The 27,171-nt window shown below is 50.2% G+C and overlaps 1 protein-coding gene across 1 annotated transcript in view; it reads left to right on the top strand.

The window, feature by feature from the left end:
- UBE2M (ubiquitin conjugating enzyme E2 M) overlaps window positions 1-16,208 on the top strand; it is a 91,395-nt gene extending 75,187 nt beyond the window's left edge. The window contains exon 7 of the mRNA XM_058042271.1: window positions 16,196-16,208. The gene's annotated coding sequence lies outside the window, so the exon portion shown is untranslated. The remainder of the gene's footprint in view (window positions 1-16,195) is intronic.
- The last annotated feature ends 10,963 nt before the right edge of the window (window positions 16,209-27,171 follow it).

Raw genomic sequence — 27,171 nt, 5'->3', positions numbered from 1 at the left:
CAACAGTCCCAATCCAACAAACCCGACAATCCCGACAATCCCGACAATCCCAACAGTCCCAACCCGACAATCCCAACAATCTCAGCAGTCCCAACAATCCCAACAATGCCTGAGAGCGTTGTCCCAGCGCTCCCCAAACTCCGGAACGTTCCAGAGTCGCTGCGGAGCAGCTCCGCCCTCTGGAGACGGAACCCTTCCCAAGTTAATCCCGCGTGCTCGTTAGGTGCTAATTAACGTTTCGGAGCAGGAATCGGCCGTTTCCTGGGAATCTCCCTCACCTGCAGCCAGGAGCGGGAGCAGCCACAGCCGCCACAGCCGCGGATCCATGGCCAATCCCGGCGCCGCCGCTCCGGAACCGCCGGATTCCCTCGGTCCCTTCCCGACGGGAAACTGCGAGAGGAGGGAGAGAGGGAAAAACAGAAATTTCTGTGGAATCCCGTGGGAAATGGGATTCCAGGAATTCTCCTCCCCGCGGAGTCGCGCGGGGTTCAAATCCACCCGTGAAATCCTCCCGGGATTCTTCATTTCCATTTTCCCCTCTCACTGAGGAACTCCACCCAACTGGAATTTGGTTTGATGTCGGTTTTCAGCGGGGTTTGGATGTCGTTTCGGTATCGGATTCTGCTGTCGGATTTTAATATTGGATTTTGTGATTATGTTTTAATACTAAATTTTAACAGTGGGTTTAATTTTTAATTTTTAATTCAATATTTCCCATTTCAAATGGATCCAATCTGGGTTTGGTTTCTTTTGGGAAACGACTTTTGGCTCAGGCGAAAATGTAAAAAAAATTAAAATATTAAAAATATTTACATTATTATTAAATAGATTAATTATAAATATATTAAACTGCAAACGTGATCATTATAAAATGTATTAATTATTAAATATGCCATATATACTTATGATAAAATATAATAATGATTAAATTAATAAATATATTAATTAATAAATCAATTGTCACGTATTAATTTCTGAATTATTTAATGCATTAATCATAAATTAACTATTAATTGATTTTCATTTAACCTCGCCTACTTATTTAAATTATAATTTTTAAATTATTTCATGTATGAATCATAAATTAACTATATCATATTGAATTATAAATATACATAGTACATCAAATTGAATTATCAATAAAATGATATTAATTTAATATAATATTGCATTTGGATATTATATGTAAATGTTATATTTTGATTATATATTTCATGTAAAATATTTTATATTACATATTTCCCTATTAATAGTACAATATTAATTATTTTATTATTACATTTGGATATTATAATGTTATATTTGGATATAGTATTTTAATACTATATATTGTTTTATGCAAAAATTATATTCAATTGTTATTTCATAATATTAATCTAATATTATTAAATTTGAATATTATATTCTAATGTGATATTTTGATATTACATTTTACCATTGTATTTTGATATCATATTTTATATTTTACATTATATTCTGTGAGTAATATTATAATATTAATTTACTATTGTATTCTTCTATTTGATACTGTATTCTGATATCGTATTTTATAACGCCCTAACATTCCATTCAAGCATTAATATTATAGAATTTATTTTGGTTATTATATTTTAATATTTAATTTCTATTTCAGATTTAGTACAATATTTTAAGATATTTTATTGCTATCTTCAGTAATTAATTTTGATCTTACATTTTGCTATTACATTTTGCGGTTGGATTTTATATAAGCTTTTTATGTTATTTTGGGATTTTATTCTGATATCATTTTGATATTGTACTTTAATATTATATTCCAATATAGTTTTCTTATATATTTTTAATACTCTATTTTTTACATATTTCAGGACTATGTATTTATATAAAATATATTTATGTAAAATATATTTATATTTTATTTATTATTATATTCTGATGCTGTGTTTTGGGATTATAATTGATACTATGTTTTAACACTTTATTTGATCTATTTTTGCATATTTGGAGATTATATTTTGATATTATACTTTAACATTATATTTTGTCATTTTATTTAAATATTTAATACATTCCATATGCAAAAGAAATAATAAATAGCAAATATGCTATTATTTTAATATAATTATTATATTTATTAAGAAAATAATACACTAATTTATTATTTAATATAAGATAGTATTTATTTATTTAATAAATAATACTATAATGATTATAATTTAATAATGACTAATAATTGCAGTTTATTTATGGTGCAATAATATGAAATGTAATTAATATATTTATATATCTTGGTATATTATATTCTATTGTATCCCATTATATTGTATTCTAGTCTATATATTATGTCATGTCATGTCATGTCATGTCATGTCATGTCATGTCATGTCATGTCATGTCATGTCATGTCATGTCATGTCATATTATATTATATTATATTATATTATATTATATTATATTATATTATATTATATTATATTATATTATATTATATTATATTATATTATATTATATTATATTATATTATATTATATTATATTATATTATATTATATTATATTATATTATATTATATTATATTATATTATATTATATTATATTACATTATATTGTATCATATCATATCATATCATATCATATCATATCATTGCTATATTTATTTAATAAATAGCCTGATAATAAAAATATTTTATTGTCATTATTATAACAATTTAAATTTATGTTTTGAGATCATATTTTCATTGTAATTTTATATTATCCCCAGCTTTCTGTAGAATCTCAGACTGGCTCCACATGGAAAAAACCTTTCCAATCACCAAATCCAATAATTTTATATGGCAAAAAAAATTTCCAAGAAGACATAAATTCCCAGGAGCAGCAGGACCACGGATTTAATTGGAATTCCGTGATTTTGTGGCTCTGGCTCCCGAAATTTCCTGCTCGGGGTGAGGATAAATCATCAAACTGAGAGGCGAGCCGGGATTTCATTGGGATTTTTATTGGGATTTCATTGGGATTTTTCCTGGGATTTCATTGGGATTTTTCCTGGGATTTCCTGCCCTGGGTGAGGAAAAATCATCAAACTGAGGAGAGAGCCGGGATTTCATTGGGCTTTTCCCCGGGATTTCATTGGGATTTTCTCTGGGATTTCCTGCTCCTGGTGAGGATAAATCCTCAAACTGAGCAGCGAGCCGGGATTTCATTGGGATTTTTCCCGGGATTTCATTGGGATTTTCCTGGGATTTCATTGGGATTTTCCCTGGGATTTCATTGGGATTTTCCTGGGATTTCATTGGGATTTTTATTGGGATTTCCTGCTCTGGGTGAGGATAAATCATCAAACTGAGGAGAAAGCCAGGATTTCATTGGGATTTTCCCTGGGATTTCATTGGGATTTTTCCTGGGATTTCATTGGGATTTTTCCTGGGATTTCGTGCTCTGTGTGAACATAAATCATCAAATTTAGCAGTGATCTGGGATTTCATTGGGATTTTTCCCGGGATTTTGTGCTCTGGGTGAGGATAAATCATCAAACTGAGCGGCGAGCCGGGATTTCATTGGGATTTTCCCTGGGATTTCATTGCGATTTTCCCTGGGATTTCATTGCGATTTTTCCTGGGATTTCGTGCTCGGGGTGAGGATAAATCACCAAACTGAGGAGAAAGCCGGGATTTCATTGGGATTTTTCCTGGGATTTCATTGGGGTTTTTCCTGGGATTTCATTGGGATTTTCCCTGGGAGTCCCTGTGTTTTCCTCTGCATCCCAAATCACAGATAAATCCCGTGGGAGAGCAATTCCCACGGGAAAAGCGCGGTAAGGCCGCACGTTCCGCCCCAACCATGAATTAATTCCTGCCGAACGGATTTATCCCAGTTCAATTAATTAATCCCTGTTAATTAAAGGGTTTTTCCCAATGGGAATTCCATACCTGAGCGGGAAGGACCCGGCGGCTGCCCCGGGATGGGGCTGGACCCGACCTTTGTCCCTGGATTTATGGATTTATGGTGCCTGGAAATTGAGATCGGCCTTTTCCGGAGGGGGATGGAGCTCAGGAAAACGCCCGGAAAATCCCGACCTTCTTCCCGGCCACCACCGTGGATGTTCCTCCTCATCCTCACATGGGAAATCCTTCCCTGCTCCACCAGGATCTAATGATAAAAAGGTTTCATGGACCAAAAATTCCGGAAAAAAAGCGAAATTCCATAGGTGGGATAAAGCCATGCTTGGTTTGGGATTTCTTTTTCCTTGGGAATGGTGTCGGGTGTTTTTTGGGGCAGGGTTATCCTGGTTTTCTTCCTTTTTGTCATGGAAATTTCAATTACTTTTGGGATTATTCCAATTAGTTTTGGGATTATTCCAATTAGTTTTGGAATTATTCCAGTTAGTTTTGGGATTATTCCAATTACTTTTGGGATTATTCCAATTACTTTTGGAATTATTCCAATTACTTTTGGGATTATTCCAATTAGTTTTGGAATTATTCCTTTTTTTTTGGGCAGGGTGGGGGTGTGGGGTTTTTTTTTGGGGGAGGATGGGGGAAATTTTCTCCTGGTGCTTTTTCTCCTTATTTTGTCATGGAAAACTTATTGATGGGAATTCATTGATTAATTAAGTCGCTATATCAATTTTAAAAAGTAATAAAATACAATACAATAAAATGCAATCAAACAAAAATAATAAAAATGAAAGAAATAAAAATTCCTTGATTTACTGGGGAAAAGGGAGGGAAAAAAGTGGGGAAAAAAAGGGGGAAAATGTTCCACACCTGGAAGAAATTCCTCCCTGTGAGGGCGCTGAGGCCAAGGCACAGTTTCCCCAGAAAAGTTTTTTGGAATATGTTTGGAACATTTTTGAGGAAAAACCCCACAATAACCAGAAAAGATTCCAGATTCCCTGGAAATTTTGTTGGGTTTGGGTCCTGGAATCACCACAAATCCCAGAATTTTGTCCATTAGTCACAATGAAAATGGTAAATCCAATTATTTTCCAGCTCTGGGCCCAACCTGACTCCCTGATCCAGGAACAGAGCTGGTGTAGGAATAACCAAAGCTGGGAAAGGTTTAGGGATGTAAATCCCACAATTTTTGGATATCCATGGATTCCCACCCGGTCTCTGCACGATGCATTCCTGATTTTAACTCCCAGCTGTCCTGGTGGTGCGACCCAGCCCCGGTTTGGGATTCCCTCCCTTTTCCCCAGTAAATCAAGGAATTTTTATTTCTTTCATTTTTATTATTTTTGTTTGATTGCATTTTCTGGGAAAGCCAGGCTGGAAAAGGAGCCGTGCCCTGCGCCGGTGCCGAGGAGTTGAAACCTTTTCCTGCTGCCCTTTGGATCAGGGTGTGCCACAAACAGAACCTTTGGAATTTCCACATCCAGGCCGTTGAGATCGGCTGGAATGTTGCAGCTGAAGGGAAAAAAAAAAAAAAAAAAGCGTTTTGTGGTCAAAGTCCCTTTTCAAAGCTTTTTAAAAAATCCGTTTTAAAAGTTTTAAAGTCTCTTTTCTAAGCTTTTTTTAGTACTTGGTGCAGGGGTTCCTGTTCCCTCATGGATGTGGAAAGATCCGTGTCCAGGGAATGTAAAAATTCCTCAGATCCCCAATCCATGTGGAATTCCACGTGGATATTCTGGATCTGGTTCTCAGGTGAGTCTGGCTGGAGTAGAAATGTCCGCAATGAGGATTTTTGGGAGAATCCTGAGCTGGGGGAGCTTTATTGGCATTCCCCAGGGAAGGATTCCAGGTCGAAATTTAATTTTGCCTCAGTGGAAATTCCTATTTCTTTCTGGGTGGCTTCGAGTCATGTTGTTAATGATAATTTAATGTTAATTTCTTTAAATTAACATTAAATGATATGCCTTAATTGGATGAATTAAACAATCTGCTCATGCCTAAATCTGATGTATAATTGGGATTTTGGTCCCTTATAAGGGGAATTAGTCAAGGAATTATTGGTTGTAATTTCCTCAGAATTTATTTTGTCATTCTCTGCTTGAATTAGTTTTTAGTTTAATTTGGAGAGATTTTGCCCTTATTTGAAGGAGCCTAAATCAGAAATTAAACAAAACCAAGATAGAAATGGCTCTGGAGCTTTTAATCCTTCCTATTATTCTTTTGTTCATCAAATTCTCGGAAAAGGGGATTTTCCCTCAGGTTAATCACTGAAAAGAAACATCAGTGCTCGAAAATCGGTCTGGAATCCTGGAAATTATGATTAAATATTCTAACTTATATTGATTAAATATGAATTGGAAAAAGATTTTACAGAAAGGATGATAAAGTGTTGGAATGGTTTGCTCCGGGAGGTGGTGGAGTCACCATCTCTGGATATGTTTTAAAAAACGTTTCCACGTGGCACTCGGTGCCATGGTCTAGTTGAGGTTTTAGGAATTTCTAATTTTTTGGAATTCCTGCTTTTTCCCATAAAATCAGAGGCATCTCCAGGGATTTTCCCCAGATTTTTGGGTTAGTGATGTCTGCCACCATTTAAAAGTAAATGGGTGGAAGAAATGAATCCCACCCCATGGTCGTGAAGGTCTCTTCCAATCTGGTGATCCTGTGATTCTGTGGCTCCGTGATCCTGTGATTTTGTAATTCTGTGATTCAGTGACTCCGTGATCCTGTCATTCCATGATTCTGTGATTCTGTGACTCCGTGATCCTGTCATTCCGTGATTCTGTGATTCTGTGATTCCCTGATTCCATGATTCTGTGATTCTGTGATTCCCTGATTCTATTATTCCGTGATTCTGTGATTCAGATGCCATGATTCTGTGATTCTATTATTCCGTGATTCTCTGATTCCATGATTCTGCTATTCCATGATTCTGTGATTCTGTGATTCCCTGATTCCCCGAGTCTGTGATTCTGTGATTCCCTGATTCCCCGATTCCCCGATTCCGTGATTCCCCGATTCCCTGATTCCCTGATTCCCTGATTCCGTGATTCTGTATTTCCCTGATTCCCCGATTCCCTGATTCCCCGATTCTGTGATTCTGTGATTCCCCGATTCTGTGATTCCGTGATCCCATGATTTTGCGATTCCATGATTCTGCGATTCCCCGATTCTGTGATCCTGTGATCCTGTGATTCCCTGATTCCCCGATTCTGTGATTCCCTGATTCCCCGATTCTGTGATTCTGTGATTCCATTGTTCTGTGATTCTGTGATTCCCCGATTCCATGATTCTGTGATTCCCTGATTTCCCGATTCTGTGATTCCCTGATTCTGTGATTCTGTGATTTTCCTTGATTCCCTGATTCCCCAATTCCCCGATTTGGTGATCCCATGATTTTGTGATTCCGTGATTCTGTGATTCCCCGATTCTGTGATTCTGTGATTCCCTGACTCCCCGATTCCCCGATTCCGTGATTCTGTGATTCCGTGATTCTGTGATTCCCCGATTCTGTGATTCCCTGATTCTGTGATTCTGTGATTCCTTGATTCCCTGATTCCCCGATTCTGTGATTCTCTGATTCCCCGATTCTGTGATTCCCTGATTCCCCGATTCCCCGAATCTGTGATTCCCTGATTCCATGATTCTGTGATTCTGTGATTCCCTGATTCTATTATTCCGTGATTCTGTGATTCAGATGCCATGATTCTGTGATTCTGTGATCCCGTGATTCTCTGATCCCATGATTCTGCTATTCCATGATTCTGTGATTCTGTGATTCCCTGATTCCCCGAGTCTGTGATTCTGTGATTCCCTGATTCCCCGATTCCCCGATTCCCTGATTCCCTGATTCCCTGATTCTGTGATTCCGTGATTCTGTATTTCCCTGATTCCCCGATTCCCTGATTCCCCGATTCTGTGATTCTGTGATTCCCCGATTCTGTGATTCCCTGATCCCATGATTTTGCGATTCCATGATTCTGCGATTCCCCGATTCTGTGATCCTGTGATCCTGTGATTCCCTGATTCCCCGATTCTGTGATTCCCTGATTCCCCGATTCTGTGATTCTGTGATTCCATTGTTCTGTGATTCTGTGATTCCCCGATTCCATGATTCTGTGATTCCCTGATTTCCCGATTCTGTGATTCCCTGATTCTGTGATTTTCCTTGATTCCCTGATTCCCCAATTCCCCGATTTGGTGATCCCATGATTTTGTGATTCCATGATTCTGTGATTCCCCGATTCTGTGATTCTGTGATTCCCTGACTCCCCAATTCCCCGATTCCATGATTCTGTGATTCTGTGATTCCATGATTCTCTGATTCCATGATTCTGTGATTCTGTGATTCCCTGATTCCCCAATTCTGTGATTCCATGATTCTGTGATTCCCTGATTCCCCAATTCTGTGATTCCCCGATTCTGTGATTCCCTCATTCCCCGATTCTGTGATTCTGTGATTCCCTGACTCCCCGATTCCCCGATTCCCCGATTCCCCGATTCCCCGATTCCGTGATTCTGTGATTCCGTGATTCTGTGATTCCCCGATTCTGTGATCCTGTGATCCTGTGATTCCCTGATTCCCCGATTCTGTGATTCCCTGATTCCCCGATTCTGTGATTCCATTGTTCTGTGAGTCTGTGATTCCTCGATTCCCCAATTCTGTGATTCCGTGATCCCATGATTTTGTAATTCCATGATTCTGCGATTCCCTGATTCTGTGATCCTGTGATTCCATTGTTCTGTGATTCTGTGATTCCGTGATTCTGTGATTCCCTGATTCCCCGATTCTGTGATTCCGTGATTCCATTGTTCTGTGATTCTGTGATTCTGTGATTCTGTGATTCCCTGATTCCCCAATTCTGTGATTCCATGATTCCCCGATTCTGTGATTCTGTGATTCCATTGTTCTGTGATTCTGTGATTCCCCGATTCCATGATTCTGTGATTCCCTGATTTCCCGATTCTGTGATTCCCTGATTCTGTGATTCTGTGATTTTCCTTGATTCCCTGATTCCCCAATTCCCCGATTTGGTGATCCCATGATTTTGTGATTCCATGATTCTGTGATTCCCCGATTCTGTGATTCTGTGATTCCCTGACTCCCCGATTCCCCGATTCCCCGATTCCGTGATTCCGTGATTCCCTGATTCTGTGATTCCCTGATTCTGTGATTCTGTGATTCCTTGATTCCCTGATTCCCCGATTCTGTGATTCTCTGATTCCCCGATTCTGTGATTCCCTGATTCCCCGATTCCCCGATTCTGTGATTCCCTGATTCCATGATTCTGTGATTCTGTGATTCCCTGATTCTATTATTCCGTGATTCTGTGATTCAGATGCCATGATTCTGTGATTCTGTGATTCTCTGATTCCATGATTCTGCTATTCCATGATTCTGTGATTCTGTGATTCCCCGATTCCCCGATTCCGTGATTCCCTGATTCCCTGATTCCCCGATTCTGTGATTCCGTGATTCCCCGATTCTGTGATTCGGTGATCCCATGATTCTGCGATTCCCCGATTCTGTGATTCTGTGATTCCCTGATTCCCCGATTCCCCGATTCCGTGATTCCCCGATTCCCTGATTCCCCGATTCTGTGATTCTGTGATTCCCCGATTCTGTGATTCGGTGATCCCGTGATTTTGTGATTCCATGATTCTGCGATTCCCCGATTCTGTGATCCTGTGATTCTGTGATTCCATTGTTCTGTGATTCCTTGATTCTGTGATTCTCTGATTCCATGATTCCCTGATTCCATGATTCTGTGATTCTGTGATTCCCCGATTCCCCGATTCTGTGATTCCCTGATTCCATGATTCTGTGATTCCCTGATTCTATTATTCCATGATTCTGTGATTCCCCGATTCTGTGTTTCTGTGATCCCGTGATTTTGTCATTCCATGATTCTGTGATTCCCCGATTCTGTGATTCTGTGATTCTGTGATTCTGTGATCCCCTGATCCCATGATTTTGCAATTCCATAATTCTGTGATTCCTTGATTCTGTGATTCCGTGATTCTGTGATTCCCTGATTCCCCGATTCTGTGATTCCGTGATTCTGTGAGTCTGTGATTCCTCGATTCCCCAATTCTGTGATTCCGTGATCCCATGATTTTGTAATTCCATGATTCTGCGATTCCCCGATTCTGTGATCCTGTGATTCCATTGTTCTGTGATTCTGTGATTCCGTGATTCTGTGATTCCCTGATTCCATTGTTCTGTGATTCTGTGATTCTGTGATTCTGTGATTCCCTGACTCCCCGATTCCCCGATTCCCCGATTCCGTGATTCTGTGATTCCGTGATTCTGTGATTCCCCGATTCTGTGATTCTGTGATTCGGTGATTCCCCGATTCTGTGATTCCCTGATTCCATGACTCTGTGATTCCGTGATTCCCTGATTCCCTGATTCTGTGATTCCCTGATCCCGTGATTTTGTGATTCCCCGATTCCCCAATTCCCCGATTCTGTGATTCTGTGATTCCCTGATTCCCCGATTCTGTGATTCGGTGATCCCATGATTTTGTGATTCCCCGATTCTGTGATCCTGTGATTCTGTGATTCGGTGATCCCGTGATTTTGCGATTCCATGATTCTGTGATTCCCCGATTCTGTGATTTGGTGATCCCATGATTTTGTGATTCCCCGATTCTGTGATTCTGTGATTCCCTGATTCCCCAATTCCCCAATTCTGTGTTTCTGTGATCCCATGATTTTGTGATTCCCCGATTCCCCGATTCTGTGATTCGGTGATCCCGTGATTTTGCGATTCCATGATTCCCTGATTCCATGATTCTGTGATCCTGTGATTCTGTGATTCCATTGTTCTGTGATTCCTTGATTCTGTGATTCTCTGATTCCATGATTCCCTGATTCCATGATTCTGTGATTCTGTGATTCCCCGATTCCCCGATTCTGTGATTCCCTGATTCCATGATTCTGTGATTCCCTGATTCTATTATTCCATGATTCTGTGATTCCCCGATTCTGTGTTTCTGTGATCCCGTGATTTTGTCATTCCATGATTCTGTGATTCCCCGATTCTGTGATTCTGTGATTCCCTGATCCCATGATTTTGCAATTCCATGATTCTGTGATTCCTCGATTCTGTGATTCCGTGATTCTGTGATTCCCCGATTCTGTGATTCCGTGATTCTGTGATTCTGTGATTCCTCGATTCCCCAATTCTGTGATTCCGTGATCCCATGATTTTGTAATTCCATGATTCTGCGATTCCCCGATTCTGTGATCCTGTGATTCCATTGTTCTGTGATTCTGTGATTCCCTGATTCTGTGATTCCGTGATCCTGTGATTCCATTGTTCTGTGATTCTATTCCATTGTTCTGTGATTCTGTGATTCTGTGATTCTGTGATTCCCTGATTCCATGATTCCGTGATTCCGTGATTCCGTGATTCTGTGATTCTGTGATTCCCTGATTCCCCGATTCTGTGATTCCGTGATTCTGTGATTCCCCGATTCTGTGATTCCCTGATTCCATGACTCTGTGATTCTGTGATTCCCTGATTCCCTGATTCTGTGATTCCCTGATCCCGTGATTTTGTGATTCCCCGATTCCCCAATTCCCCGATTCTGTGATTCTGTGATTCCCCGATTCCCCGATTCTGTGATTCGGTGATCCCATGATTTTGTGATTCCCCGATTCTGTGATCCCGTGATTTTGCGATTCCCCGATTCTGCGATTCCCCGATTCTGTGATTCTGTGATCCCATGATTTTGTGATTCCCCGATTCTGCGATTCCCCGATTCTGTGATTCGGTGATTTTGCGATTCCCCGATTCTGCGATTCCCCGATTCTGTGCTCCTGTGATCCCAATCCCAGCTTTTGTTTTCAGCTCTTTCCTGCCCCACGCTCGGCCTTTGGATGATTCCATGCTCCTCTTTCTCCAGGAACCCAGACCTGGACACGGATTGGCCTCCCCGGGACAGGAGCAGGAGTGGGAGAAGCTCCTGCAGGACAACCGAGGCCCCAGGCTGGGGACAGGGGTGGGAAGCAGAAGAGATGTCCCTTCCACCGCGGGACATTCCGTGATTTCATCCCCCAGGCCCCACCGGCCAATCCCGGGCCGGGAGAACCTCAGGGAATCGAAGCGGGATGTCCAAGGAGCTCTGTCCTTCCCGAGGAACGGGATTTGGAGAAGAGACAGAAAGAGGGGCTGGGAAAGGCCCTGGAGAACCTTGTGGCTGCTCACAGGAGGGTCCGGCCAGGGGCAGGAAAGGGTTGGGTGGGATCCCGGGGAACGAGGTTGGGAGGAGAGGAAGCAGCCTCAGGCTCTGCCGGGCAGGGTCAGGTTGGACATCAGGAGGAATTTCTTCCTGGCAAGGACGGGAAGGGGCTGCTGGAGGTGCCATCCCCGGAGGTGTCCAAGAGTGGCGCTTTCAAGGTGCCCCCGTGGTGGGGAGGAAGGAAGAATCTGACGCCGTGTTCTTGGAAGGTTCATTCGTTATTTCCTGTTACCGCACTGTTGCGGCGTGGTGCAATTTCCCGTTTTCACCTTCCCAGCCCCTTCCCCAGGCGTGGCGATGCCCCTGTCCCTTCCCCTCGCCCCCGTGACCTGGTGGCTCCATGATCCCATCCAGAGTTCCACCATGGGTGGTGGGATGTCCCCCATGACCTGGTGGCTCCATGATCCATTCCAGAGTTCCACCATGGGTGGTGGGATGTTCCTCATGACCTGGTGGCTCCATGATTCCATCCAGAGTTCCACCATGGGTGGTGGGATGTCCCTCATGACCTGGTGGCTCCATGATTCCATTCAGAGTTCCAGCAAAGGTGGTGGGATGTCCCCCATGCCCTGGTGACTCCACGATCCCATTCAGAGTCCCACCATGGGTGGTGGGATGTCCCCCATGACCTGGTGGCTCCATGATCCCATTCAGAGTTCCACCACGGGTGGTGGGATGTCCCCCATGCCCTGGTGGCTCCACGATCCCATTCAGAGTTCCACCATGGGTGGTGGGATGTCCCCCATGACCTGGTGGCTCCATGATCCATTCCAGAGTTCCACCATGGGTGGTGGGATGTTCCTCATGACCTGGTGGCTCCATGATTCCATCCAGAGTTCCACCATGGGTGGTGGGATGTCCCTCATGACCTGGTGGCTCCATGATTCCATTCAGAGTTCCAGCAAAGGTGGTGGGATGTCCCCCATGCCCTGGTGACTCCACGATCCCATTCAGAGTCCCACCATGGGTGGTGGGATGTCCCCCATGACCTGGTGGCTCCATGATCCCATTCAGAGTTCCACCACGGGTGGTGGGATGTCCCCCATGCCCTGGTGGCTCCACGATCCCATTCAGAGTTCCACCATGGGTGGTGGGATGTCCCCCATGCCCTGGTGGCTCCATGATCCCATTCTCTGCTCACAGATATCCCAATGGGTGGTGGGACCATGACCATTGGCACCTCCATGTCCTGGTGGCTCCATGATCCCACCCCATCTCCCAGATGTCCACCTTGGTTGGGTTGATGTCCCCCAGGAGCCGGTGGCCTCAGGACTGCCCTGAGGTGGCTCAGACGTGGATGAGGATGGACCTGAGCTGGGGTTTGGTGTCTCCCATCCCCTGGTGGCTCCATGATCCCATTTTCTGCTCCTGGTGATCCAGGATGGGTGGTGGGATGTCCCCCATGCCCTGGTGGCTCCATGATCCCATCCAGAGTTCCACCATGGGTGGTGGGATGTCCCCCATGACCTGGTGGCTCCATGATTCCGTTCTCTGCTCACAGGTGTCCCAATGGGTGGTGGGACCGTGGCTGATGGGCCCCTGTGAGGTCCGTACTGGTCCATACTGGTCCATACTGGTCTATACTGGTCCACACTGGTTTATACTGGTCCATACTGGTCTGTACTGCTTTATACTGGTTTTATTGAGTTTATTGTGCTCCATACTGGTCCGTACTGCTCCGTACTGGTGTATACTGGTCCGTACTGGTCTGTACTGGTTTATACTGGTTTTTTTGATTTTTTCTGGTCTATACTAGTCCACACTGGTCCATACTGGTCCACACTGGTCTTTACTGGTCCATACTGGTCTATACTGGTCCATACTGGTCCACACCGATTTATACTGGTTTTATTGAGTTTATTGTGCTCCGTACTGGTCCGTACTGGTCCATACTGATTTATACTGGTTTTATTGAGTTTTTACTGGCCCATGCTGGTCCATGCTGGTCCATACTGGTCTGTACTGGTTTATACTGGTTTTATTGAGTTTATTGTGCTCCGTACTGGTCGGTACTGCTCCGTACTGGTGTATACTGGTCCGTACTGGTCTGTACTGGTTTATACTGGTTTTATTGATTTTATTCTGGTCTATACTGGTCCACACTGGTCCGCACTGGTCCACACTGGTCCACACTAGTCCACACTGGTCCATACTGGTCCGTACTGGTCCACATTGGTTTATACTGGTTTTATTGAGTTTCTACTGGTCTGTACTGGTTTGTACTGGTTTATACTGGTTCTATTGAGTTTATTGTGCTCTGTACTGGTCCATACTGGTTTATACTGGTCTGTACTGGTCTATACTGGTTTATACTGGTTTATACTGGTTTTATTGAGTTTATTGTGCTCCGTACTGGTCTGTACTGGTCCGTACTGGTCCATACTGGTCCACACTGATTTATACTGGTTTTATTATGTTTTTACTGGTCCATACTGGTCCATACTGGTTTATACTGGTCTATACTGGTCCGTACTGGTCTATACTGGTCTATACTGGTCCGTGCTGGTCTATACTGGTCCATACTGGTTTATACTGGTCCATACTGGTCCGCGCTGGTCTCTCCGGCCGTTCCCGGCTGTTCCGGGGGCAGCAGGGGCTCACCTGGGCGGGGGAGGGGTCGGGGGGGATTTTGGGGGGACCCCAAAACCTCCCAGGGATCCCCAAAATCCCCCAAAATCCACCCCAAAATCCCCAAATCCCCAAAATCCCCCAAAATCTGCCAAAATCCCCAAAATCCCCAAAATCCCCAAAATCCCCAAAATCCCCAAAATCCCCAAATCCACCCCAAAATCCCCAAAATCCCCAAATCCACCCCAAAATCCCCCAAAATCCCCCCAAATCCCCCAAATCCCCAAAATCCCCCAAAATCCCCAAATCCACCCCAAAACCTCCCCGGGACGCCCAAAATTCATCAAAATTCCCCCAAGGACCCCCCAAAATCCCCCAAAATTCCCCGAAACCTCCCCAGGGACCCCCAAATTCCCCAAAAATTCCCCCAAAACCTTCCCGGGACCCCCAAAATAGCCCCAAATGCACCCCAAAACCTCCCCGGCACCCCAAAACTTCTCAGGAACCCCAAAATCCCCAAATCCAAACCCAAAACCTCCCCGGGACCCCCAAAATCCCCCGAAATTCCCCCCAAATCCGCCCCAAAATCTCCCCAGGGACCCCCAAATTCCCCAAAATCCCCAAATCCACCTGAAGCACCCCCAAAATTCAGCAAAATTCCCCCAAAATCTCCCCAGGGACCCTCAAAATCCCTCAGGGACCCCAAAATCTCCAAATCCACCCCAATACCTCCCCGGGACCCCCAAAATCCCAAAATTCAAACCCAAATCTCCCGGACCCCCAAATCCCCCCACCAAGACCCCCAAATTCTCCAAATCCACCCCAAAAACTCCTCAGGGACCCCCAAAATCCCCAAAATCCCCAAATTCACCCCAAAACCCCTCAGGAACACCCCCAGGGACCCCCGAAATCCCCAAAACCTTCCCGGAACCCCCAAAATTCCACAAATCCCCCCCAGGACCCCCCAAATCCACCCCAAAATCCTCGGGAACCCCCCCAAAATCCCCAAAATCCACCCCAAAACCTCCCCAGGGAACCCCAAAATTCATCAAAATTCCCCCAAGGACCCCCCAAAATCCCCAAAATCCACCCCAAAACCTCCCCAGGGAACCCCAAATTCCACAAATCCTCCCCAAAACCCCCCAGGACCCCCCAAGTCCACCCCAATTCCCCCCCAGGACCCCCCAAAATCCCCCCAAATTCCCCCCAAGACCCCCCAAAATCCCCCGGGATTCCCCAAATTCCCCAAATCCCCCCCAGGACCCCCCATATTTCCCCCAGGACCCCCCAAATCCCCCCCCAGGATCTCCCAAATTCCCCAAATTTCCCAAAGACCCCCAAAATCTCCCAAATTCCCCCCCCAAGACCCCCCCAGGACACCCCAAAACCCTTCACGACCCCTCAAAATCTCCCCAAAAATCCCCCCAGGACCCCCCAAATCCCCCCCAAATCCCTCCAGGACCCCCCAAATCCCCCCCAATTCCCCCCCAAAACCTTCCCGAGACCCCCTCAGGGACCCCCAGAATCTTCCCAGGACCCCAAAATCTCCCAAATCCAGCCCAAAACCTCCCCGGGACCCCCAAAATCCCAAAATCATCCCCAAAACCCCCCAGGACCCCCCAAAATCTCCCCCAAATTCCCCAGGACCCCCAAATTCCCAAAATCCCCCCCCCAAACCTCCCAGGACCCCCCAAAATCCCCCCCAAAATTCCCCCCAAAGACCCCCCCAGGGACCCCTCAAATCTCCCCCAAATTCCTCTGGACCCCCCAAAATCCCCCCCAGATCCCCCCCAGGGACCCCCAAATTCACCCCAATACCCCCGCCCAGACCCCCCAAAATCCCCCGGGATTCCCCAAATTCCCCCCAAATCCCCCTCAGGACCCCCCAAAATCCCCCAAATTCCTCTGGACCCCCCCCCAGGGACCCCCAAATTCCCAAAATCCCCCCCAAAACCCCCCCAGGACCCCCCAAAATCTCCCGAATTCCCCCCAAGACCCCCCAAATTCCCCCCAAAATCCCCCGGGATTCCCCAAATCCCCCCCAAATCCCCCCAGGACCCCCCAAATCCCCCTCAGATCCCCCCCAGGACCCCACCAAATTCACCCCAAATATCCCGGGACCCCCCCCCAGAGACCCCCGGGGGAATTTGGGGGGGATTCGGGGGGTCCTGAGAGGGATTTGGGGGGTCTTGAGGGGAATTTGGGGGATTTTGGGGTGAATTTTGGGGATTTTGAGGGGATTTTGGTGGGAATTTTTGGGGATTTGGGAGAGGATTTTGGGGGGATTTTGGGGGAATTTTGGGGTGGATTTTGGGGTGGATTTTGGGGATTTTGGGGGGAATTCTGGGGGGGAGTTTTGGGGGATTTTTGGGGGGAATTTTGGGGATTTTGGGGTGATTTTGGGGGGAATTTTGGGGGGATTTTGGGGGAATTTTGGGGGAAATTTTGGGGGAATTTTGGGGTGGATTTTGGGGGGAATTTTGGGGATTTGGGGGGGATTTTGGGGGGATTTCGGGGGAATTTTGGGGGGAGTTTTGGGGGAATTTTGGGGTGGATTTTGGGGATTTTGGGGGGAATTTTGGGGGGAATTTTGGGGGAATTTTGGGGTGGATTTTGGGGGGATTTTGGGGGGAATTTTGGGGGGAATTTTGGGGGAATTTTGGGGTGGATTTTGGGGATTTTGTAGGGATTTTGTGGTGGATTTTGGGGGTTTTGGGGTGGATTTTGGGGATTTTGGGGGGGATGTTGGGGGGATTTTGGGGGGAATTTTGGGGGGAGTTTTGGGAGAATTTTGGGGTGGATTTTGGGGGGAATTTGGGGGGAATTTGGGGGATTTGGGGGGGAATTTTGGGTGGATTTTGGGGGGAATTTTTGGGGATTTGGAGAAGGATTTTGGGGTGGATTTTGGGGGAATTTTGGGGTGAATTTGGGGAATTTTGGGGGGAATTTTGGGCTGGATTTTGGGGGGGGATTTTGGGGGAATTTTGGGGGGAATTTTGGGGGGGATGTTGGGGGAATTTTGGGGGGGATTTTGGGGGGATTTTGGGGGATTTTGGGGGGGAGTTTTGGGGAATTTTGGGGGAATTTTGGGGTGGATTTTGGGGATTTTTGGGGGGATTTTTGGGGGGAGTTTTGGGGGGAATTTTGGGGGAATTTTGGGGAGGATTTTGGGGATTTGGGGTAGATTATGGGGGAATTTTGGGGGGAATTTTAAGGGAATTTTGGGGTGGATTTTGGGAATTTTGGGGGAATTTTGGGGTGGATTTTGGGGTAGATTTTGGGGGGAATTTTGGGGGAATTTTGGGGAGAATTTTGGGGGGATTTTGGGGGAATTTTGGGGGGGAATTTTGGGGTGGATTTTGGGGATTTTGGGGGGAATTTTGGGGGGGAGTTTTGGGGGATTTTTGGGGGGAATTTTGGGGGAATTTTGGTGGGAATTTTGGGGATGTGGGGGGGGATTTTGGGGGGGATTTTGGGGGGATTTTGGGGGGATTTTGGGGGGGAGTTTTGGAGGAATTTTGGGGGGATTTCGGGGGAATTTTGGGGGGATTTTTGGGGGGAATTTTGGGGATTGTGGGGGGAATTTTGGGGGAATTTTGGGGTGGATTTTGGGGGAATTTTGGGGTAGATTTTGGGGGGGAGTTTGGGGGGAATTTTGGGGGAATTTTGGGGAGAATTTTGGGGGGAATTTAGGGGAAATTTTGGGGGAATTTTGGGGTGGATTTTGGGGGAATTTTGGGGTGGATTTTGGGAATTTTGGGGGGATTTTGGGGGGAATTTTGGGGGAATTTTGGGGGGATTTTGGGGGGGGATTTGGGGGGATTTTTGGGGATTTTGGGGGAATTTTGGGGTAGATTTTGGGGTGGATTTTGGGGATTTTGGGGGAATTTTGGGGTTGATTTTGGGGTGGATTTTGGGGGGGATTTTGGGAATTTTGGGGGGAATTTTGGGGGAATTTTGGGGGAATTTTTGGGGAATTTTGGGGTGGATTTTGGGGATTTTGGGGATTTTGGGGGATTTTGGGGGGAATTTTGGGGGAATTTTGGGGGAATTTTGGGGGGGATTTTGGGGATTTTTGGGGGAATTTTGGGGTGGATTTTGGGGTGGATTTTGGGGTGGATTTTGGGGTGGATTTGGGGGATTTTGGGGGGATTTTGGGGATTTGGGGGGATTTTGGGGGGATTTTTTGGGATTTTGGGGGGAATTTTGGGGTGGATTTTGGGGTGGATTTTGGGGTGGATTTTGGGGTGGATTTGGGGGGATTTTGGGGGAATTTTGGGGGGATTTTGGGGGGAATTTTGGGGGGGAATTTTGGGGTGGATTTGGGGGATTTTGGGGGGATTTTGGGGATTTGGGGGATTTTGGGGGGATTTTTGGGGATTTTGGGGGAATTTTGGGGTGGATTTTGGGGGGATTTTGGGGGGATTTTGGGGGGGATTTTGGGGGGAATTTTTGGGGTGGATTTTGGGGGGAATTTTGGGGTGGATTTTGGGGATTTTGGGAGGAATTTTGGGGGGATTTTGGGGGGGATTTTGGGTGGATTTTGGGGATTTTGGGGGGAATTTTGGGGATTTTGGGGGGATTTTGGGGGGATTTTGGGGATTTTTGGGTTCCCCAGCCGTACCTGGCCGTGTCCGTCCCCGTGGGGGGGGGGGAGCCCTGGCACACCTGGCGCACCTGGCGCACAGGTAAAGGCCCAGCAGGGCCCCGCAGAGCCCCGCCCCCACCCCCAGCAGCGCCCCCAGCAGAGGGCACGGATCGGGCGGGGCTGCACAGGTGAGACAGAGACAGGTGAGACAGGTGAGACACGGGCAGGTGAGAGACAGGTGAGATATAGACAGGTGAGAGAGAGACAGGTGAGACATGGACAGGTGAGAGACAGGTGAGACATGGACAGGTGAGAGAGAGAGAGACAGGTGAGACACAGGTGAGAGACAGGTGAGATATAGACAGGTGAGATATAGACAGGTGAGAGACAGGTGAGAGAGAGACAGGTGATAGGTGAGACACAGGTGAGATATAGACAGGTGAGACATGGACAGGTGAGGGACAGGTGAGACACAGGTGAGAGAGAGAGACACAGGTGAGAGACAGGTGAGACAAAGGTGAGACATGGACAGGTGAGATATGGACAGGTGAGGGACAGGTGAGATACAGGTGAGAGACAGGTGAGAGAAAGGTGAGAGAAAGGTGAGAGACAGGTGAAAGAGAGAGACAGTTGAGACACAGGTGAGACATGGACAGGTGAGTATGGACAGGTGAGATATGGACAGGTGAGACACAGGTGAGAGAGAGAGAGAGACACAGGTGAGTTACGGACAGGTGAGACACAGATGAGACACAGATGAGAAACAGGTGAGGGACAGGTGAGGGACAGGTGATAGACAGGTGAGACACGGAGAGGTGAGATACGAACAGGTGAGAGAGAGACAGGTGAGACCAGCAGGTGAGACACAGGCGGGTGGGACCAGTAGAGGAGACAGGTGAGACACAGGTGAGGGACAGGTGAGACTTGGACAGGTGAGATATGGACAGGTGAGTGAGAGACAGGTGAGAGATGGGTGAGATATGGGTGAGAGAGAGAGAGACAGGTGAGATATGGACAGGTGAGAGAGAGAGACAGGTGAGGGACAGGTGAGACACAGGTGAGAGAGAGAGACAGGTGAGACACAGGTGAGAGACAGGTGAGACATGGAGAGGTGAGACACAGGTGAGAGAGAGAGAGAGAGACAGGTGAGTTATGGACAGGTGAGAGACAGGTGAGACATGGACAGGTGAGATACAGGTGGGAGACAGGAGAGACACAGGTGAGGACAGGTGGGGACAGGAGGTCACAGGTGAGGGACAGGGGAGATACAGGTGAGTGAGACAGAAGGTGAGACACAGGTGAGACACGGACAGGTGAGACAGAGACACAGGTGAGACACGGACAGGTGAGAGAAACTCAGGTGAGACGCGGACAGGTGAAGCAGGTGAGACGCGGACAGGTAAGGGACACAGGTGAGATTTGGGTGAGACACAGGTGAGACGGGTGAGGGGCAGGTGAGATGGACAGGTGAGATAAAGGTGAGACAGGTGGCAGGTGAGACACAGGTGAAGGACAGGTGAGACACGGGTGAGACATGGACAGGTTAGAGAGACAGGTGAGGGACAGGTGAGAGACAGGTGAGATATAGACAGGTGAGAGAGAGAGACAGGTGAGACATGGACAGGTGAGATATGGACAGGTGAGACAGGTGAGACACAGGTGAGAGATGGGCAGGTGAGAGACAGGTGAGACACAGGTGAGATATAGACAGGTGAGGGACAGGTGAGACACAGGTGAGACATGGGCAGGTGAGAGAGACACAGGTGAGACACGGTGACAGACAGGTGAGAGATGGGCAGGTGAGAGACAGGTGAGACACAGGTGAGACATGGGCAGGTGAGAGAGACGCAGGTGAGACACGGTGACAGACAGGTGAGAGACAGATGATAGACAGGTGAGATACAGGTGAGATACAGGTGAGACATGGGCAGGTGAGACATGGGCAGGTGAGATATGCACAGGTGAGTGAGAGACAGGTGAGATATGGGTGAGATACAGGTGAGACACAGGTGAGAGACAGGTGAGACGCGGAGAGGTGAGATATGAACAGGTGAGATACGAACAGGTGAGAGAGAGACAGGTGAGACCGGCAGGTGAGACACAGGCGGGTGGGACCAGTAGAGGAGACAGGTGAGACACAGGTGAGGGACAGGTGAGATACAGGTGAGGGACAGGTGAGATACAGGTGAGGGATGGACAGGTGAGACAGGTGAGAGACAGGTGAGATGTAGGTGAGATACAGGTGAGACACAGGTGAGACATGGACAGGTGAGACAGACAGGTGAGATGTGGACAGGTGAGGGATGGACACGTGAGGGATGGACAGGTGAGACCAACAGACAGGTGAGGGATGGACAGGTGAGATACAGGTGGGGGACAGGTGAGACACAGGTGAGGGATGGACAGGTGAGGGGAGAGGTGAGGGATGGACAGGTGAGACACAGACAGGTGAGACACAGACAGGTGAGACAGGTGAGATGTGGACAGGTGAGAGAGGCACAGGTGAGATTCAGACGGGTGAGACAGGTGAGGGACAGGTGGGAGAAACACAAATGAGACAGGTGAGAGAGACACAGGTGAGACACAGGTGCGACAGGTGAGGCACAGGCAGGACACAGGTGAGACACAGGTGGGACAGGTGAGAGATGGGCAGGACAGGTGAGGCCAGTGAGGGGCAGGTGAGACACAGACAGGTGAGGGACAGGTGAGGGATGGACAGGTGAGGGACACAGGTGAGACACGGACAGGTGAGGGACAGGTGAGGGATGGACAGGTGAGGGACACAGGTGAGACACGGACAGGTGAAGGACAGGTGAGGGATGGACAGGTGAGGGATGGGTAAGACACAGGTGAGAGAGACACAGGTGAGACACGGACAGGTGAGGACAGGTGAGACATGGACAGGTGAGGGACACAGGTGAGACGCAGGTGAGACACAGGTGAAGGACAGGTGAGACATGGACAGGTGAGGGACAGGTGAGGACAGGTGAGAGAGACACAGGTGAGACATGGACAGGTGAGGGACAGGTGAGGGATGGACAGGTGTGACCAGGTAACCCCGCCCTCCCTCCTTCCCCCCTCACCTGGCGGCTCCTCGCACGCCACGTTGGCCACCGCACCTGTGCCGCAGGTACCTGGGCGGAGCCTCGGGCACTCGATCAGCAGCTGCTCCGAGCCCCGGCAGGTGAGCTCCAGCAGGTGAGGCGGCTCCGGCAGGTGAGGCTCCGACAGGTGAGGCTGCTCCAGGTGCGGCCCCGCAGGTGCGCTGAGGGCGGGGCCGCAGCCCAGCTGCCGGCACAGCACCTGCGCCTCGGGCAGCCCCCAGGTGAGGCCGCACACCTGCAGCCAGGTGCGGTTCAGCAGCACCTGCACCTGCCCCGAGCAGGGCCCGGCCCCGCCCCGCAGCCGCACCTGGGGGGGATCCGCACCTGCACGGGGGGGGGACAGGTGGGGACAGGTGAGCGCATCTGGGGGCACCTGGGGGCACCTGGGCACACCTGGGTGCACCTGAGAGCACCTGAGAGCACCTGGGGGCACCTGGGGGCACCTGAGCGAATCTGAGCACACCTGAGAGCACCTGAGATCACCTGAGCTCACCTGGGGGCACCTGGGGGGCACCTGGGCACACCTGGGCGCACCTGAGCACACCTGGGTCTCACCTGAGCTCACCTGTCCCACCAACCGCCCCGGCTTTCCCCCTGTTCTCACCTGCGCCGATCCGAGCTCACCTGAGCCCCACCTGAGCGCACCTGAGCGCACCTGTCCCTGTCCCACCTGTCCCCTCACCTGTCCAGGTGCTCACCTGAGCCCACCTGAGCTGTCCCCTCACCTGTCCCACCTGTCCCCCATGTTCACCTGCGCTCACCTGTCCCACCTGTCCTTCACCTGTCCAGGTGCTCACCTGTGCCCACCTGAGCCTCACCTGAGCCCCACCAGCCCCACCTGAGCACACCTGTCCCTCACCTGTCCAGGTGCTCACCTGAGCCCACCTGTCTCACCTGCCCCTCACCTGTCCCTCACCTGTCCAGGTGCTTGCTCACCTGAGCCCACCTGCCCCTCACCTGTCCCCCCTCACCTGTCCCCTCACCTGTCCTCACCTGTCCCCAGTGCTCACCTGTCCCCCATTCTCACCTGTCCCTCACCTGAGCTGTCCCTCACCTGTCCAGGTGCTCACCTGTCCCCTCACCTGTCCCTCACCTGTCCCCTCACCTGTCCAGGTGCTCACCTGAGCTGTCCCCTCACCTGTCCCTCACCTGAGCTGTCCCTCACCTGTCCAGGTGCTCGCTCACCTGAGCCCACCTGTCCCCTCACCTGTCCTCACCTGTCCCCAGTGCTCACCTGTCCCCCATTCTCACCTGTCCCCTCACCTGTCTCTCACCTGTCCCTCACCTGTCCCTCACCTGAGCTGTCCCTCACCTGTCCAGGTGTTCACCTGTCTCCTCACCTGTCCAGGTGCTCACCTGAGCCCACCTGTCCCCTCACCTGTCCCTCACCTGTCCCCTCACCTGTGCAGGTGCTCACCTGAGCACACGGCGCCGGCGTCCTCGCCGTGCCCGCAGTCGTGCTGTCCCCAGGTGTGCAGGCGGCACCTGGCCAAGGTGAGCTCCTCACCTGTGCAGTGCGTCCCGTCCAGCCAGATCGGCCCCGCCCCCTGCCCGAAGTGGGCGTGGCCGGGGGCGGACAGGGCGGAGCCGCAGCCCAGGGAGCGGCAGATCACCTGTGGGGGAGGGGACGGGTGAGAGCCAGGTGTGCCCAGGTGAGCCCAGGTGTGTGCCCATTGTCCCCAGGTGTGCCCAGGTGTGCCCAGGTGTGCCCAGGTGTGTCCAGGTGAGCCCAGGTGTGTCCCCATTGTCCCCAGGTGTGATCCAGGCAGCCCCAGGTGTGCCCAGGTGTGTCTGCGGATATCCCCAGGTGAGCCCAGGTGTGTTCCCACCACCAGGTGTGTCTCAGGTGTGCCCAGGTGTGTCCAGGTGTGTCACAGGTCTGTCTCAGGTGTGCCCAGCTGTGTCACAGGTGTTCCTGGGTGTGCCCAGGTGTGTCCCCACCACCAGGTGTGTCCCAGATGTGCCCAGGTGTGTCTCAGGTGTGTCTGTGGATATCCCCAGGTGTGCCCAGGTGTGCCCAGGTACCCCTAGGTGTCCCCAGCTGTGTCCCCTGTGCGTCCGCCATGTCCCAGGTGTGTCCCACCTGTCCCAGGTGTGTCTGTGGATATCCCCAGCTGTGTCCCCATTGTCCCCACCTGTCCCAGGTGTGTCTCAGATGTGCCCCCACCCCAGTCTCACCTGTGCATCCACCAGGTGTGTCTGTGGATATCCCCAGGTGCGTCCCCATCCGAGGTGTGTCCCCAGGTGTGTCCCAGGTGTGTCCCAGGTGTGTCCCAGGTGTGTCCCAGGTGTGTCGCCAGGTGTGTCCCAGGTGTGTCCCAGGTGTGTCCCCAGGTGTGTCCCAGGTGTGTCCCCATCCCCACCTGTCCCAGGTGTGTCCCCAGGTTCTCACCTGTGCGTCTGCCATGTCCCAGGTGTCCCCACCTGTCCCAGGTACCCCCAGGTGTGTCCCAGGTGTGTCCCCATTGTCCCCAGGTGTGTCCCCAGGTGTGTCCCAGGTGTGTCCCAGGTGTGTCCCCATTGTCCCCAGGTGTGTCCCCACCTGTCCCAGGTGTGTCCCCGGTCTCACCTGTGCGTCTGCCATGTCCCAGGTGTGTCCCCAGGTGTGTCCCCAGGTGTGTCCCAGGTGTGTCCCCATTGTCCCCAGGTGTCCCCACCTGTCCCAGGTGTGTCCCAGGTGTGTCCCCATTGTCCCCAGGTGTGTCCCCAGGTATGTCCCAGGTGTATTCCCATCCCCAGATGTGTCCCAGGTGTGTCCCCATTGTCCCCATTGTCCCCACCTGTCCCAGGTGTGTCTGTCCCCAGGTTCTCACCTGTGCGTCCGCCATGTCCCAGGTGTGTCCCCAGGTGTGTCCCCAGGTGTGTCCCAGGTGTGTCCCCATTGTCCCCAGGTGTCCCCACCTGTCCCAGGTGTGTCCCAGGTGAGTCCCCATTGTCCCCAGGTGTGTCCCCAGGTATGTCCCAGGTGTGTCCCCATCCCCAGGTGTGCCCCAGGTGTGTCTGTCCCCGGTCTCACCTGCATGTCCGCCATGTCCCAGGTGTGTTCCCATCCCCAGGTGTGTCCCCCCCTGTCCCAGGTGTGTCCCCAGGTGAGTCCCCAGGTGTGTCCCAGGTGTGTGTGTCCCCGGGCTCACCTGTGCGTCCGCCATGTCCCAGGTGTGTCCCCAGGTGTGTCCCCAGGTGAGTCCCCATTGTCCCCAGGTGTGTCCCAGGTGTATTCCCATCCCCAGGTGTGTCCCCAGGTGTGTCCCCAGGTGTGTCCCCAGGTGTGTCCCAGGTGTGTCCCCATTGTCCCCAGGTGTCCCCACCTGTCCCAGGTGTGTCCCCAGGTGAGTCCCCATTGTCCCCAGGTGTGTCCCCAGGTGTGTCTGTCCCCGGTCTCACCTGTGCGTCCGCCATGTCCCAGGTGTCGTCGCAGACCGTGCCCCACCTGTTCCTGTGCAGCACCTCCACCCGGCCCACGCACCTGGAGGAGCCGTTCACCAACCGCACCTGCGGGACACACCTGGGGTCACCTGGGGTCACACCTGGGGACACACCTGGGATGGGGACACACCTGGGGTCACACCTGGGGTCACCTGGGGACACACCTGGAGTCACCTGCAGGGACACACCTGGGCTCACCTGGGGGCACACCTGGGGAAACCTGGGGACACACCTGGGGTCACACCTGGGGACACCTGGGGACACACCTTCAGACACACCTGGGGACACCTGGGGACACCTGGGGACACCTGGGGATGGGGACACACCTGGGGACACACCTGGGGATGGGGACACACCTGGGGACACACCTGGGGACAATGGGAACACACCTGGGGACACACCTGGGCTCACCTGGGCTCACCTGGGGTCACCTGGGGTCACCTGGGGACACACCTGGGATGGGGACACACCTGGACACACCTGGGGACATTGGGGACACCTGGGACACAACTGGGGTCACACCTGGACACACCGGGGGTAATTGGGGAACACCTGGGGACACCTGGGAACACACCTGGGCACATCTGGGGACACACCTGGGCACACCTAGGGGCATCTGGGGGCACCTGAGAACACCTGGGGGCACTTGGGAACACACCTGGGCACACCTGGGGGCACTAGAGATCACCTGGGGGCACCTGAGGGCACACCTGGGCACACCTGGGGATACCTGGGCACACCTGAGGGCACCTGGGGATATGTGAGCCACACCTGGGCACACCTGGGGATATCTGGGGACACACCTGGGCACACCTGGGGGCACCTGGGGGCACCTGAGGGCACACCTGGGGGCACACCTGGGTCACATGGGGACACCTGGGAGCACACCTGGGCACACCTGGGCACACCTGGGTCACACCTGGGCACACCTGAGGGCACCTGAGGGCACCTGGGAGCACCTGGGGGCAGATGGGGACAGGTGGGCACACCTGAGGAGAACCTGGGCACACCTGGGGGCACCTGTGGGCACACCTGGGCACACCTGGGGGCAGGTAGGGACACCTGGGGTCACCTGGGGATGCACCTGGGGGCACATGGGCACACCTGGGGGCACTGAGAGAAGCTGTGGGCACACCTGGGCACACCTGGGCACACCTGGGGGCAGCTGGGGGTACACTGGGGACAGGTGGGCACACCTGAGGGTACCTGGGGGCACACCAGGACACACCTGTGGGCACACCTGGGCACACCTGGGGCCTTACCTTCAACCGATCCCGGCCGCCCACCTGAGGCTCCACCTGCGGCTCCACCGGGGCGTCCCCGTGTGGGTGCACCTGTGGGCACACCTGGGCTGTTACCGGGCTCCGG

Source organism: Melospiza georgiana, chromosome 30 (assembly GCF_028018845.1).
Source record: "Melospiza georgiana isolate bMelGeo1 chromosome 30, bMelGeo1.pri, whole genome shotgun sequence".
Lineage (NCBI taxonomy): Eukaryota > Metazoa > Chordata > Aves > Passeriformes > Passerellidae > Melospiza > Melospiza georgiana.
This window is presented reverse-complemented; position numbering and strand designations above follow the sequence as displayed.